Source organism: Nicotiana sylvestris, chromosome 1 (assembly GCF_000393655.2).
Source record: "Nicotiana sylvestris chromosome 1, ASM39365v2, whole genome shotgun sequence".
In the NCBI taxonomy this organism is placed as follows: domain Eukaryota; kingdom Viridiplantae; phylum Streptophyta; class Magnoliopsida; order Solanales; family Solanaceae; genus Nicotiana; species Nicotiana sylvestris.
In genome coordinates, this window is record NC_091057.1 from 47,357,461 (window position 1) to 47,372,001 (window position 14,541).

Here is a 14,541-nt window from a genome sequence, read left to right on the forward strand (position 1 = left end):
GTTAGGGCTGTGTATGGGTGTACTTCCGCGTATTTATGTTATCATTGTTATTTCGAATTTATTTTATCATGTTTAGACCATTTCTTAAATGCTTAACTATTAATAATTGGAAAATGGGAAGTGTCGGGTAGTCTTGTCTTCACGAGAGGCGCCATCACGATCGGGTCCGGGTTAGGGTCGTGACAAGTTGGTATCAGAGCCTAGGTTACATAGGTCTCACGAGTCATGAGCAGGTTTAGTAAAGTCTCGCGGATCGGTACGGAGACGTCTGTATTTATCCTCGAGAGGCTGCAGAACCTTTAGCACAAGCTTCACATTCTTGAAATTCTTGTCGTGCGTCCTTGATTCAGCTTGAAATGTAACTCTTTGAATTCCTTCCACGTGTTCGTATGCGCACGTGAGCACTCAGTATCAGATGTGCATCGATGGCTTGTGATTCCCTGATCGAGGGGTGAGATGTGATTTTCTGTGCGTTGAGGTTGGGCCGGTCTGGAGGACTTAAGGTCGGGTTTTGCCTGCAGCTTGAGCACAGAGGTGCTGATTGTGTAAGCACGTGTATATGGATTTGTATGTTTGATAGTGTCCCTATTAAGGTAAGTGATGACTGGATAGCTTCGTGATGAGTATGATTTGATTGTGAGATGTGTTCGGATTGTTCGGACGTGGCAAGAAGAGGTTGCTTGAGGGTAGAAAGAACTATTTAGTGCTTGATTTCCATCTTGATTTAATGTGTAGCCCGAGTGTGGGTGTGTTGAATGACCTTTTCCTGTTGTCTAGTTGGGAAGTAAAGTAGATTTCATGTTATGATATGGGTTCGGATAAAGAGCAAGTTGTCTGTTGTCTAGTTGTCTAGTTGTCTGTATTGACGATTAATTTGTATAACGGAGAAGAATGCAATTAATTGTTCAACTTAAGTAATGATATATAAATGTAATCGTGAAAGGCATTTATACATTTATGAGAAATAAAAATTCAAGGATAATTTTATCTATTATATAATAGAAATATTAAGTGAAGTTATGATCCCAACACTTTTTTATTATATTTGTGAAAAATAAAATATTTTCTATTGCTCTATTCATGCATTTTTAGTTAGTTAATTCACAACTCAACTCTTCCTAATTTTCTCAAATAGTAATTAAAACAAGAAACGTCTGTAGAATAGATAAACCATTCTTTGTGGGTTCGATATCTTTCTATACTATAATTTGACAGAGTACGAGTTTAAATTTTATACACGCCAGACTCTTGTCATTATCCCATCAATATTGAAAGAAAGTTTTCAGACACGTTAGTACGCTTGAATTTGCTAGTTAGATCTTCTTTTTTTTAGTATTAAAGATAGTGTTCTGTTTTTATTTTTAATATTATGTCTCTGTGTTAGAGTGTAAAAATGTACAAGTTTCTCGTTTTGCCCTTTATATTTGCTTTTCTGCATTTTGATTATATAAGGTTTTGTGGAGCATAATATAACTTGCTTTCCCTCAAATGTTGAAAAATCAACACGGTCAATTGAGACAAGAGTATAAGATACTTTTTGAATATTGCTTATATTTTTACTATACATATCTCAGTGGGTTTAAAATATTTTTGAACAAATTTGAACAAAAAATCTTAAGCTAAATTAATATAAATATCCTATTTTTGTAAGGATTGAAGTTTTTGCATATCTCAGAAATGCTCAAAAGCAGCTGCGTGTGTTTGCGTATTATTTGGTCTTATCCACTCCTTCCATAAATAAGTGGCAAATCACCTCAACTGTTAGGAAGTAATTAAACAAATTACGAACAAGCGTTAGTTGCTTTAGGCACGATTAATAAATTATCGTGGTCATGGGTACGGTTCCCGTGGCATAGTCACTATACGTAAATCTCATTCGGGTATGCATTTCATGTGACCAGACCATAACTTTTAATATTAATAAAATTAAACATGTTGTAGATCGTGGGTACGATTCCCGTGACGCGATTCGCAATGTGTACAAAACAAACGAGTGCGCGATATCGCAACTTGTTCAAGTAAACTCCATAAATAACTAAAAGCGATTGTAAAGGTAAAATGCACAATAGGGTTAAAAACATGTAATAAATAGATAATCAGGCGAATTATTAATAGTTAAGCGACCATGCTAAAACCACGGAACTCGCGAGTGCCTCACACCTTCTCCCGGTTAATAGAATTTCTTACCCGATCTTCTGTGTTCGTGGATCATAAAAATAGAGTCATTTTCCTCGATTTGGGATTTAAAATTGTAACGATCCGTCCGGTTGTTTCATGAGTTACCACCCCGTTTCCCCATTTCTGCTTCTTATTTCCTTGTTTATCTGTATTATGTGTTATCAGGTTGGTTGGCTTGGGTTCGGAGAGGTTTTGGTAAGGTTTGAGACACTTAGTCTCTTTTGAGTAAGCTTAAGTTGGAAAAGTCAACCAGATGTTGACTTATGTGATAAAGGGCTCAGATGAGAGTTCTGATGGTTCGGGTAGCTTCAGGAGGTAATTTGGGACTTAGGAGCATGATCGGAATGTGTTTTGGAGGTCCGGAGTAGACTTAGGCTTGAATTGGCGTTTTGGAATTTTGGCGTTTTCCGGTTGATAGGTGAGATTTTGATATAGAGGTCGGAATAGAATTCCAGGAGTTGCAGTAGGTCCATTGTGTCATTTCGGATGTGTGTGCAAAATTTCAGGTCATTCGGACGAGGTTTGATAGACTTTTTGATCGAAAGCGGAATTTGAAAGTTTTTAAAATTCTTAGGCTTGAATCCGATGTGATTTTGGTGTTTTGATATTTTTTTGAGCATTCCAATGGTTGGAACAAGTTTTAATGAGGTTATGAGATAGGTTGGCATGTTTGGTTGAGGTCCCGAGGGCCTCGGGTGAGTTTCGGATGGTTGAACGGATCATTTCAAGTCGAAAAGGATTTGCAGAAAATCTATTGTAGTGTTGCAGACAAATTGTGCTTCGCGTTCGCGAGTGGACCCTCACGTTCGCGAAGGGTTGGGGTGTGAGGCAGGAGCGTTGGCCTTCGCATTCGCGATGAGGGTCCCACGTTCACAAAGGGCTGGGTCATTGTTCATCGCGTTCGCGATGGGGTATCGCGTTCGCGAAGGTTCGAGTGGCTGAGGCATCGCGTTTGTGAGGGGTGGTCGCGTTCGCGTAAGAGAATTTTTTTGTCAATGGTATTTTGTGCTTCGCAAATGCGAGGCTTTGACCGTGTTCGCGAAGAAGGATTTCAAATCACTGGGCAGAATGTTTAAAAGGCTATTTTCGTAATTTTTGGCCTAAGTTCACCATTTTTGACTCGGTTTTGGAGCTTTTTGAGAGAGATTGAAGAGGGAATCAAAGAGAACTTCTTGAAGGGAAGAATTTTGGAATTAATACCCGATCCTATTGTGATTTCTACCTAACTGAACATGAAATTTGGGGGATTTGAAGCCTAAATTGGGGAATTAGGGTTTGGAAACTTGAGACTTTAATCTAGGGATTTGAGGGGCCATTTGTGGTCGGATTTTTGGTATTCTTGGTATGTATGAACTCGTGGGAGGATAAGAATTCCGTTGATGTGATTTTTATCGAATTTCGAAACGTGGACCCGGGGTTCGGGTTGGACCAATTTCGGGATTTTTGGTATAATTTAATTAATTTTGCATGGGCTTCATCCCTTCAGCATATTCTAATGTTATGATTCTGATTTTGGGTAGATTCGGCGCGAGTTGAGGCCGAGGCGAGAGGCAAAGGTGTTGCGGAGTAGTATTTCATCCGGTTTGAGGTAAGTAGCCATTGTAAATCTGGAACTGAGGGTACAAACCCCGGTGACGCACGTGCTAGGTGACGAGCGTGTGAGCGTGCACCGGTGGGGATTGTGACTTCGTCCATTCCGTAGCGACTATTAAGCCGCGTATTTGATTTTAAATCTTATGATATGACTTATTTTAGAAATTGATACTATATTATTGGTTGTATACCATGTTTGGGGCCTTGTGCTGACGTGTTGAGACCCTTAGGGGCATTTTTACTGTTTTCCTCGCTCTATTTGTTTGAAAGCATATCCTCAATCATGTTTTACCTATTTACTGTTTAAACCTGGTTTTTATCACTCTATTTCTTAAAAAATGTGAAACCTGTTTGGGCTGAGTTTCCCTGATTTCCACTGTTATGCCCGAGTGGTTGTGAGGTTAATGATTAAGAGAGGTTGAGGACCTAATGGTGAGGATTGTAAATATTACGGATCGGGCTGCACGCCGCAGTAGTATTATAAGTATATATTATGGATCAGGCTGCAAGCCGTAGCGATACTTATATGGATCGGGCTGCATGCCGCAGCAGTATATATATTGAATCGGGTTGCGTGCCGCAGCAATATGACGTTTGGGTTGTAGGAGCCCCTCCGGAGTCTGTACACCCCCAGTGAGCATAGTCGACTATAAACTATGGATCGGGTTGCACGCCGCAACGGTTATTATGATTATTACTATTATGAGATATTATTGAGCCTGAGTGCTGAGTGTGAGCACTAAGTGATGAGAGCTGAGTCACGAGTGATTGAGAGGCTTGCCCGAAAGGCTATATTTATGAGTGATACCTTGCCGGAGGGGCCCATTTATGATATCCTTGCTGATTTCACTCTTATTTTAAAATGAGCCTCTGTTGAAAGCTGCTAAGTAAATGATTTCAAAGTATTTCAATTGAAATTGAAGTTTTACGAAGTAACTGACTTTTGAACTGTTGAGTTTGATGTGATACTCTATTGTGTACTCTTATTTATGATTTTTAACTACTCGTCACTGCACTCAGACCTTATTTACTCTAGTTACTTACTGAGTTGGCGTACTCACGTTACTCCCTGCACCTTGTGTGCAGATCCAGGTGCCCGAGCGGTAGAGTGAGGGTCCCCAACATTTTTGGAGCTTATCGGAGACTGCAAGGTAGCTGCACAGCGTTCGCAACCCTACTTTCCTCCTTCCTATCCTTGTTTTCCGTATTTTTAGACTTATTATGTAATAGACAGTCAGACTAGTTATATTTAGAGGCTCTCGTCTCGTGACACCAGATCGTGGGCTGTGTTGGTTGATGTTTTACTGTTTTCCGTACATTTCAGTGATTTAGATATTTCTTATGAAAAATTGAGACTTAATTAATGTTAGAAAAACATTTTTTTAAAAGAAATTTACTGTGGATATTTGATTGGGTTGGCTTGCCTAGTATTGTGATAGGCGCCATCACGACCGGACATTTGGGGCCGTGACAAAAATAAACCGGTGACTAGGGACGTCATAATTATCTCAAGTGGCGACTCTGAAATAAATAAATAATCCCATATAGATTAATGTCACTTAAATTGAAAAAACTCCCGCTTCGTTAGGGAAAAAGGAGGTGTGACAAGGGGCGTGTCCGGATTGTGTTTTAGAGGCCCGTAGCTCATTTAGGCTTGAAATGGTGAAAGTTGAATTTTTAGAGTTTTGGATCGGTAGTGGAATTTTTGATATCGGGGTCGGATTACGATTTCGGAAGTTAGAATACGTCCGTAATGTCGAATATGACTTGTGCACAAAATTTAAGGGAATTCGAACGTGATTTGATAGGTTTCGGTGTCGGTTGTGGAAATTTTTTGAGTTTCAAGTTCTCTAAGTTTGAATTGGAGGGTGATTCGTGATTTTAGTATTGTTGACGTGATTTGAGGGCCTCGACTAAGTTCGTATGATGTTTTAGGACTTGTTGGTATGTTTGGTTGAGGTCCCGGGGGCCTCGGGTTGATTTCGGGTGGTTAACGAACCTTTGGACTTAAGAAAATTATTGCAGATTTTGCTGGAGACTCCATCTCTAGTTTCCTTCTACGCTTTCGCGAGGAGGTCATGCGTTCGCGAAGAGGACCTGGGACAAGAGGGGAAGTTGCTCTTCACGTTCGCGAATTTAGGGATGCGTTCTCGAAGTTTATTCCATCAGTGTATTGGGAACGCGTGAAGGACATCGCGTTTGCGTTGAGGAAATGGATCAGCTGGGACCTCAATGGATTTTTCTACGCGTTCGTGTAGTGGAGGTCGCGTTCGCGAAGCTTCAGGAAATAGAAAGTACGCGTTCGTGAGAGGACCTTCGCATTTGCGTAAGAGGGATTTTTTATCAGTAAAGTTTTGCCCTACGCGAACGCGAGAGAGCGGCCGCATTCGCGAAGAAGAAAATCTGGGCAGACAGTATAAACTTTTCAAAAGCGAGGGTTAGTCATTTTTTTTATCTAAACTTGAGTTCGGGAGCTCGGATTTGGACGAGATTTTGAGGGATTTTCAGAGATATCAATTCTGTACTGATTCTTAACTTGGTTTTTGCTATATCCCATTAATCTATCATTCATTTTATCATTTAATCGAATTTGGGGTGAAAAATTAGGAAATATTAAGAAGAGTTCTTAGATCAAACTTTGGGATTTGATCGAGATTTTGGTATCGAATTTGAGTAAATTTGGTATGGCTAGACTCGTGACTGAATGGGTGTTCGTATTTTGTGAGTTTTACCCGATTCCGAGATGTGGGCTCAGGGAGGCTTTTTGGGTGATTTTCCAATTTCTTGCCTTAGCTTTGATTTCTAGTTATATTAGTTTCTTGTAGTTATATTTATGTTATGTAATTGGCTTTGGCTAGATTTGGGCCATTCGGAGTTCAGATAGTTGTGGAAAGAGCATTATAACGGATTGATTGGAGCTTGGTTCTAGGTAAATGGCTTGCCTAACCTTGTGTAGGGGAACTCCCCTTAGGATTTGGTATTGTTTTGATATGTGAGCGTCGTGTATGTGAGGTGACGAGTACGTATATGGGTTATTTGTTATAAAATCTCGTTTTTCACTAAGTCATAACCTGTTTCTCCTTATTTGAACTACACTAGCATAGGCAACTATCCTGTTTAGTTAGAATAGCATGCCTACGTGTTTTAACTGCCTATTTGAACTCTATGCAGCACGTTTAGTGAAATTACTTGCTTTTTTTTACTTGAACTTAGTCTAAACTGTAGGTTTTCTTGCTGTAACTGTTATTTCTATTGGTTGACCTACATCTAGAAGATCCCCTATACTGCATATTTACTTTGGGACTACGGAACAGTATTCTGGGAGATTCCTCTGTTCTGTATATTTACTTTGGGATTACAGAATGGTATTTTGGAAGATCCCCCTACACATTTAAGTTTGGGACTACGAGACGGTATCTCGGGAGATCCCCTGTTGTTATCTATATATTCTGAGTTGTGTCTTTCTTTGGTCATATTCCTGTTAGATTTTCATATTTATTTTGACTGTGTTATCTCGTTCTATATTATTTTATTATATTTATACCAGTAGGGCCCTGATCTGATCTCGTCACTACTCGACTGAGGTTAGGCTTGGCACTTATTGGGCACCGTTGTGGTGTACTCACGCCCTTTCCTGCACATGTTTTTCGTGTGCAGATCCAGGTTCATCTTACCATCCTCATCACTAGTTGCAGTTGCTGCTTCTTATTGGAGACTTCAAGGTACATCTGCCTGCGCCCGTAGATTCTCGGAGTCCCCCTGTATTCCCCTATGTTCATTTTTCCTTATTTCTGTAGAAATGATATATAGAACAGTTAAGACTTCTTAGTAGCTTGTGACTTGCGGTGTTACAGATTTTGGGAATTGTTTCGTACTTTTCAGAGGTGGTAATTGTATATGCCGAGTGGTATTCAGTTAATTATTAGATATTTTTTACTATTAGTAGTTAAGGTTAATGTTTTTGGTTTCATTTCCGCAAAGTGTTAGGCTTACCCAGTCGTAGAGACTAGGTGCCATCACAATAGTTCACAGAAGGAGAAATTGGGTCATGACAGGGAGAGAGACGGGGATAAGAAGCTGTACATGCTGGCCAAAGTGAGAGAAATGAAGGATCATGATCTGGATCAAGTGAAGTGTATAAAAAATGAGGAGGGTAGAGTGCTAATAGATGAGGCACAGATTAGTCGGAGGTAGCAGTCATACTTCAATAAACTCTTGAATATGGGGGAGGTGGGATATGGAAATTGTGCTGGGTGATCTGGAGCACTCCGGGAGTCATCGGGACTTTGGATACTGTAGGCACATAAGTGTGGGAGAGGTTGAGGGGACGATGCGTAGAATGGGCAGGGATAGAGCAATTGGACCAGACGAGATCCCAGTAGAATTCTAGGAAAGTGAGGGTAAGGTAGGCTTGGAATGGCTCTCTAGGTTGTTCAACGTCATTTTTAGGACAAAAAGGATGCCTGATAAATGAAGGTGGAGTACGATGATATCGTTTTACAAGAACAAGGGTGATATCCATAACTGCAATAACAATAGGGGTATCAAGCTGTTAAATCATACGATGAATGTTTGGGAGAGGGTAGTGGAAGGGTGGGTGAGGAGGAGTGTGTCTATTTTAAGAACCAGTTTGGTTTCATGCCGGGTCGTTCGACTACGGAAACCATTCATCTGGTGAGGAAATTGATGGAGTAGTATAGGACAATAAAGAAGGACTTGCATATGGTGTTCATTGACCTAGAGAAAGCATACGATAAAGGCCCTAGATAGGTTCTATGGAGGTGTTTAGAGGCTAAAGGTGTGCCTGTAGCCTACAGTAGAATGATTAAGGACATGTATGATAAATCTAAGACATGGGTGAGTACAACGGGAGGAGACTCAAAATATTTCCCGATTGTGATGGTGTTGCATCAGGGATCAGCCCTTAGCCCGTTTTTATTTTCCTTGGCGATGGACGCATTGATGCAACACATTCAAGGGGAGGTACCGTGATGTACGTTATTTGCGGATGATATATTATGATTGACAAGACACAAGAATGTGTTGATGATAGACTGGAGGTGGAGACAGAGTCTTAAGTCTAAAGGTTTCAAGCCGAGTATGACCAAGACGGAGTATTTTAAATGCAAGTTCAGCGAACTTACCTAGGAAGCGGTCATGAATGTGAGGCTTGATACAAAAGTCATCCCTAGAAGAGACAATTTTAAGTACCTTGGATCTATAATACAAGGTAACAGGAAGATTTATGAGGATGTCATGCATTGTATCAGAGCAAGTTGGATGAAGTGGAGGCTTACTTCCGGTGTCTTGTGTGATAAGAATGTGCTGTTGAAACTTAAAGGTATGTTCTATAAGGTAGTAGTTAGACCGACTATGTTGTTTGGAGCAAAGTGTTGGCATGTCAAGAACTCTCATGTCCAAAAGATAAAAGTAGCTGAAATGAAGATGTTAAGGTGAATGTGTGAGTATACCAGGTTAGATAGGATTAGGAATGAAGTTATTTGGGATAAGGTTGGAGTGGCCCCTATGGAGGATAAAATGCGGGAGGCGAGGTTGAGATGGTTTGAGCATGTTAAGAAGAGAAGTATAGAATCCCCAGTTAGGAAGTGTGAGAGGTTAGCCCTGGTGAGTATCATGAGGGATAAAGGTAGGCCTAAAAAGTCTTGGGGAGAGCTTATTAGGCGGTACATGGCACAGCTAGAGCTGACTGAGGACATGGACCTAGATAGGAGGGTGTGGAGGTCGAAAATTAGAGTAGAAGGCTAGTAGGTAGTCGAGCGTTTTTCTTTGTCTTACTTAGTTCGCTAGAATTAGTGTTAGTATGATATTCTTTTATTTATAGATTGCTATTACTACCTAGAGTTTAACTACTTTTTTGGCTTCCCTCTTTTTTATCTTGTTATTGTTCCTACTTGTTGCCATTACTCTTTTTTTCATCATTCTATCAGAAACAACCTCTGCCCTTTTAATGTAGAGGTAATGTTGCGTACATCTTGCCTCCCATCTAACTTGTGGGAAATGACTTGGTTTGTTGTTGTAGTACTATGATATTATACTATTAAGAGTAAATTATTTATTTTATTCGAATATCAAATACAAAAAAGAATTTACAAAATAGATTCTTCATTGAAAAACTCTAACGAAAATCCAGTGTTTATACTTTAATAGGTGGTTATTGCCCGTGCCAGCACGAGCCCAATATTACTTGGTTTTGTGTGAAAGGGCTGATAATAAAAATTGATGCATGTAAGTTAGTATCTAATTAGATAAGCAACACTACAGGCATACTAGTTGCTGGATATTATTTATATACATTTTGGATCAAAATATACATTCTTTATCTCTATGGTAGCATCATATTAGCAGATGCTTAAAGTCCAAAATGTACATTTTTTCAGATTCTTGCAGGCATCTGAAAATACTTTTCGGCTGAAGCTCAGTGCCTTCTTCTTAATTATTTTTTTAACCAAACATCACCTGAAACAAAGAAGCAAGACAATAGACATCTGTCAAAGTGAAGGTGTCGAGCGGTCAAGGTGGAAGAAAAGAGGACACATTCAAATGGTAGCAGCCTTCATGAATCTCAACAGATTCAATTTGGAAAAACCAAAAAGGCAAAGTAATTTAAGAGAGTTAAGCATAACGGAGCATGCGAAATATACTATCAGAACCTTTTCTGAGTATTTAACCCAATTAATTCTATAAGATCAATAGTTTCACCAAATCTAACAATGTTTGGACAACAAAAGATATAGCTCATCTATGTGCAGGCAAATTCAAACAGACACAAGTACCAGAGACAGGGTAAAAGGAACATGCTATTCATATTTGTTCAGCCTTACCTATCTATCAAAATTACAATTCTAGCCTTTAAATACTGATTTTGTAAACCATTAATTGTTTTTATCAAGCCAAAAGCTCTCAATCTCAAAATGGCTTGAACAAGGTAAGAGTAAAAGAGCTTTCTTGAAGGAAATAACAAAAAGCAAAAAGCTTAAGCTTTTGTACTACCTTTACCTCCTTGTTAGAGCTAACAAATACTCACAATCTTGAAGCAGAAAGGATGAAATTTGACCAACAATCATATAGTAAACCATGATAGTACCTTTTACCAAGAGGAGAAGAGTAACAAATATTAACTATGTTGCTCTTAACCTTACAAGAGAAAATATTATCATAAGAATTACAAAAAGACACAGAGAAAGGGTGAATAAGGCTAACAATAAAGTGAAGGAGGTGGAGGAATAAAATGCTTTCAGATTTAAGTGTTTAGAGATCGACTGATATTTGTGCCTTTATTAGGTTAGTATTTTTCACATTTCTAAACTGCTGCTTTAAGTTAGCGTTTTTGTGGATGAAAAAGAACCTTTTGTCAAGTACTCGCACTTCATATAGCGAGAATACCTTGATGCTACCATAACAATACAGTCAAGAAGAGCTTTTCAATGTAAATCCAATAGATCTTTACAAGCTTATTGATTACGTTGTTATTGTACAGAGATATAATGACGGGAAAATGGCAGACCCACAAAAGAGCTGCATAGCATACCCCTTTCAACCCCTAGTTGCGATAGTTGTTTTCAAGGGATATTATGGTTTGATTTTGATACTAAGTATCATTAGTAAGACTGCTCGAAACTAAAGCCAGAGAACACAGAGCATATACAGAAGAAAACAAAAATGAAAGGACCTGGATCTTAGAAGTTAAAAGTACTAAAGAGTTTGATGTGTAACCAGCTGGACTAACCTAATAGTACAACAACAAAAAATGACTACAGCAGCATCTAGAAAAAGAGCAACAAAAGTAGTTCCAACCGCATCCAAAGCAACTTTAAAGGTGTTTGTAGTAACATCCAAGAAGCAGCAGCATAAGTGGCTTCAACTGCATCCAGAAACATTAGCAGAAAGTGGATCCAGTCACAACCCAAAATAGTAGCAAAAGACCTTTCACTGGCGAGTGGCGACCAAACCAATAAATAACATTCAATCGAAGTATCTTTTTTAGATTGACTTACCTTGTTGCAAGCTTGCTCTTTGATTATTCAAAAGTGAAACACTGAACCTTGTTCGTTGTAAATCTTCTCAGACATATTATAGGCATGAGATCATTGTAAGACTGTATATAAATTGTCATTACCCCGGTTCACCCTCCGTGAACCATCGTGACAACACCTATTCTCCACGAGTAGGTAAGCCTAAAATGCGGAAGATAAATCAATTTGCGGAAGAAAATAATTTAAAATAGAAATAGAGTAATAAAACAGAGTTTAAAAGTGTCGCTCGGTATACACAATATTAACTCTCAAAAACTAATATATTTTCCCAAAACCTGAAAACCCATGAATCTCAAGCTACGAATATAAAAAAATGCTCTAACTCCGGAATGTCTACATCAACAGAAAAGATAGAAGGGCTATCACTACAAGATAGAATGGAAAGGGACTCCTCGGTCTGCGGACATGGCAGATATACCTCAAAGTCTCTGGAACAGTCGCCTAGCCTCAAGGGTGATAGGACTGAGTGGATGTACTTGGATCTGCACATGAAAAACATGGACAGAAAGGGCATGAGTACACCACATCGGTACTCAGTAAGTGCCAAGCCTAACCTCGATCGGATAGTGACGAGGAAGGTCAGGGACCTACTGAGATAAATAAAAATATAAAGTATGACAAGATAAGGTAAGCAGTACAGTTGAAAGCTAACAATAAGAATTTAATACAGGAATATAAGGAACTCAATAACTGAAATTGAGGCAAAAACAATCACAAAGATATACTATTCTTCACAAGGATAATAACTGAGGATCTCTCAGTCTCTTAGTACCCTCACTATATGCCAGGGATCTCTTGGTATCCCGAGGATCTCTCGGTATCCTCAATATATGCTAGGGATCTCTTGGTATCCCGAGGATCTCTTGGTATCCTCAATATACGTTCTAGGGATCTCTCGGTATCCCGCACCTCAGCTCAAATCATAAATACGTGCAGGGGATCTCCCGGGATGTCGTCCCGTAGTCCCAAAGTAAAACACACAGCAACAACACAAGGAATACTCAATTAAGCTCAATTTTTTACCAAGTAAAACGGGTAATTCTAACCTAACATGCTTCACATAATGCAATTAAGGCAGTTTAGGCAAATAAGCAATTAAGTCAATTAAACATGTTTTTTCTAAGATAAAAACAGGCTTAAATTGCAAGTAGTATAAAACAGGAAAAAACAACACAATTATCAAATATACCAAATCCTAAGGGGAAGGTCCCCCACACAAGGTTAGACAAGCCACTTACCTCGAACCAGCTCAATTCAATCTGAAACCTTGCTCTTTGCCATTAGTACTTGACTCCAAATAGCCCAAATCTATTCAATTCAATTTCATAAAGTAAATAACACTTCAAGTAACAGATTCTACAAAGAAATTCTAAGCTAATATGCGAAATTAGGTAAAATGACCAAAACGCCCCTTTGGCCCCATCTCGGAATCAGGTAAAGTTTACATTTCCCGAATCTGCACACTCTCACGAGTTTAGTCATACCAAAAATACCAAAACCTCAAATGGTCCCTCAAATTATCACTCAAAGGTCTCTAATTAGTGTTGATACCCAATTTTTCCCTATGTATTTTTATATATAAAATACTTTCAAAATAGCATGTACATAAATTATAAGTATGCCCAAGAGTTTTGGTATTTTTTCCTAATTTTTAAGATTTTAAAATCAATTTATTGTCTATTTTTAGTAGTACAAAATCCAATAATTATTCCCAAGATTATAATCTTGGTAAATAAATTATTTTATTCTCATATTTACACCAAAATATAATTAAGGTGATTTTTGTATATTTTTTACAAATCTATTTGGTATTTTTAAGCAAAATTGCATGTAATTGCAATTATAGCCTATTTCACGATTAGTAGCATTTTATAATTATAACATTATTTCCAGTATTTTTAAATTAATATTTATATAGTATATTTTGGCTCAGTGTTTTTAATTTACTTTTAAAATTATTATTACTATTTTTATAAAATAAAAAGGGAAAATAGGCTATTTAACACGTAGCCCATTTCTATTTAAATTACAACCCTTTCACCTTTCAATTTTGGCCCTCAATTTGACCCAATTCCGCCCCCAAATTAAACCAACCCAATCATTAAATTACCCGACCCCTCACCCGATTTAAAAACTCACCCAGCTCCCCTTTGATCCAGGCCGTTGATCATTTTGAGCAACGGCCATAAACTCCCCTTTCCTTTTTTTAATTCCCAAACCACCCTTAACCTAATTCATTTCACCTGAGATGCCGCCTTTGAACCCTCTTCGTCTCTCAAACTCTCTCGAACCTCTCTGAAATCCTAATCATTTCCCACCTTATCTCGCCATGATTCCACCGGAATCCATGGCGTCTCCGGCCATGGACGGTCTGTACTCATCCTTTCTCACCATAAGACCTAAGCTATTCAAGGTTTGAAGCCCGACTTCAGTGGCCTTCTTCAGATCTTTCTCAGATCTGTAGATCTATGGTTTCTCCGGCCATTATTCTGGCATGTTAAAGCAATATGAGTCTTTTCGACTTAGGATCTGACTTTCCTCAAGCCTTTCTCATTACTATGGTTTTCTCTGCATATCTAAGCCGTCTGAGGTTTTGTACCCACCTATTTTCGTAGATCTGTGATATGTCTGGGCTCTATTTGACATTTTAAAGGTTTTCCCCAAATTTCCTTTTTAAAATCATTCAATTTCGAATTTAGGGTTTCTGAAAAAGTTT

At 38.7% G+C, this 14,541-nt stretch overlaps 1 long non-coding RNA gene across 1 annotated transcript; it reads right to left on the reverse strand.

Moving 5' to 3' along the window:
* Positions 1–12,113: 12,113 nt before the first annotated feature.
* Positions 12,114–13,133, reverse strand: LOC138879478 (uncharacterized). Its single transcript, XR_011402695.1, has 2 exons — positions 13,064–13,133; positions 12,114–12,307 (listed from the first exon to the last, which is right to left on the reverse strand). It is a non-coding gene; the product is annotated as an uncharacterized lncRNA (long non-coding RNA).
* Positions 13,134–14,541: the final 1,408 nt, after the last annotated feature.